Below are 2,582 nucleotides of genomic sequence, written 5' to 3'. Positions count from 1 at the left end.
TGGTCCTTTTCTTTTCAGCAACATGATTCTTAGTCTTGATTCTCCCCCTGGCTTAATGAGCTGTTTGGGGGAGAATCTAATTTTATGTTTGGGAAGAAGAACAAAACTTTTTGATCTGAAAAAGTTTTAAATACACTATTTTACTCAAGTTTTGTATTTTTTATAGATGGACAAATTGAGACTCAGAGAATCTTCATAATGGTCCCTGGTCACAGTGGCAGAAGTTAAGTTTGAACTCAGTTTGTCTTTGATTCCAAAGTCCTTGCTCATGGCACTAACTCCAGTGTTTCTTAAACTGGGCTGATCTTCAGAATCATCAAGGGAATAGTTAAAAATACAGATTCCTGGTCCTGAAATACAGATTCCTGAATCAGTCGCCAGGGGCAGGGTTTAGCAATCTGTGTTTTCAGACACCCCAGGTGCAGGTGAAGATGAGCCACACTGGGCATGCATGCCACCGTGCCTCGCCATGGGAAGGAACAGAGGGTAAGTTGAGTGAAGACGCCAGAAGAATGAAGGGAGAGGAGAATGGAAGGGGCCTTATGTACGGCTGCCCAGGGCTGGTCCTGCCCAGACACTGGTGCCTGCCACTTGGTAGTTGAGATCCTGACATCGGCCCTGGAGGACAAATAATGACTCAAGAAAAGGCTCTTCCAGTCCGCTGTTCTCCTTACATCTCTACTGTGGGAAGAGGACTTCATGCCTGTGGAATTCAGCTGCAGAGAGTCATCTCCAGATCTATTTTTAAATTCTCCAGCAATGAAGCGAGAAAAGCCTCTCGAGGTGTGGAATGTGCTCATCATTCTCCTGCCTCAGGAAGACTGCTTTGATTCAGTGCTCACTGCTTACAAGCCTGTGCTCACAGACACATTGGCTAATGTGAGGTTTGTGGGCACTGGCGGAGTTTCAGCTGAAGAAGACTGAGTTACAGAGGGATCCAGATGGCAGGAGGGCGGGCTCCCCATCTCCCCCTTCTCTCAATCCTCCCTGGCCGTGCCCAGGGTCCAAAGCTTCCTCTGGCCTGGCGATCTGAGCACCACCCCATAGCAACTGGTAAGAAACTTTGTGATGGTCTTTTGGCAGGCTATTTAATGGACCTGATAATCTGAGGGAATAAGTTGTTTTAAAGATGATCGAAATTGGGCTCTCTGTTCCTCCTTGTTCGACAGACAGCTGCATCTTCTGGTGCAGTGCCAGCCAGGTTCCCAAGACACGATGGTGAAGGTCAGAGTAAATGGATTTGGCCATCATGGGCACCTGGTCACCAAGGCTGCTTTTAACTGTGGTAAAGTGGATACTGTCACCATCAGTGACTCCTTAGTAGACCTCAGCTCCATGGTCTACATGTTCCAGTATGATTCCATCCACTGCAATTTCAACAGCACAGTCAAGGCTGAGAACAGGAAACTTGGCATCATGGAAAGCCCCTCTCCTTCCAGGAACAAAATCCCACCAACATCAAATGGGCTGACGCTGGTGCTGAAGATGTTGGGTAGTCCACTGGGGTCTTTACCTCCATGCAGAAGGCTGGACTCGCTTGAAAGGTGAGGCCAAGAGGGTCATCTCCACCCCTTCTGCTGATGTCCCCAAATTTGTGATGGGCCTGAACCAGGAGAAGTATGACAACTTCCTCAAGATTTTCAGCAATGCCTCCTGTACCATCTGGACACGGTCTTCCATGACAACTTTGGCACTGTGGAGGGACTCGTGATCACAGGCCATGCCATCACTGCCACAGATGGCCCTTCTGGGAAGCTGCGGTGTGATGTCTGATGGACTTCCCAGACATCATCTCTTCTTCTACTGGTGCTGCCAGTGCTGTAGGCAAGGTCATCCCTGAGTTGGTTGAATGGGAAGATCAGGGCATGGCCTTCCGTGTGCCCACCCCCAATGTTGTAGATCTGACTTGCCACCTGGAGAAAGCTGCCAAATATAATCACATCTAGATTGTGGTGAGGTACCTTCACTTGGTCATGTTCATTTCCTGGTATAATAATGAATTTGGCTACAGCAACTGAATGGTGGATCTGATGGTCCTCTAAGGATTCAGAGCCCCCTGGACCACCAGCCCCAGTGAGAGCAACAGAAGGGAAAGGTGCTCAGCTGCTGGGGAGTCCTTACCCCAGTTCATCTCTAAACACTGAGAATCTCCCAACCGCTACATAATTTTCATCCCAGACTCCCCTGAAGAAGGGTGCGGGGGCAGGGGGAGGGGAACTGGGGAGCCATACCTTGTCATGTGCCATCAATAAAGTATACTGTACCTAACAACAACAATAGCAACAATTGATTAAAATTACATAGTGATTGGATTTGAATATTCGAGTTGAGAGTTTAACTGATAAGAGAATGTTTGTTTTTAGATAATTGCAACAACCACCATGTTGAGTTTCTTTGCCAATGTTGAGTATGCACCGAAGGAAAGAGTTGAAGTATTTGAAAAGTCCAAATTGTAGTGGATGCAGGAAAAGATGTTTGATACGCCTTATGGGATGGCCCCCTTTACTAAGTGTAAGGATAAATCCTACCCTGAAGCCTCCAGCAAAGAGGTCACTTAGTACCAATTAAAATCCAGGCCATCA

General features: G+C 47.4%; 1 pseudogene; it reads left to right on the top strand.

The window, feature by feature from the left end:
* Nucleotides 1–1,144: 1,144 nt before the first annotated feature.
* On the top strand, nucleotides 1,145–2,208 carry LOC115286614 (annotated as a pseudogene).
* Nucleotides 2,209–2,582: the final 374 nt, after the last annotated feature.

The sequence above is a fragment of the Suricata suricatta genome, chromosome 3, assembly GCF_006229205.1.
Source record: "Suricata suricatta isolate VVHF042 chromosome 3, meerkat_22Aug2017_6uvM2_HiC, whole genome shotgun sequence".
Classification (NCBI taxonomy): domain Eukaryota; kingdom Metazoa; phylum Chordata; class Mammalia; order Carnivora; family Herpestidae; genus Suricata; species Suricata suricatta.
The sequence above is the reverse complement of the archived record's forward strand: the minus strand, read 5'-3'. Positions and strand labels throughout refer to the sequence as shown.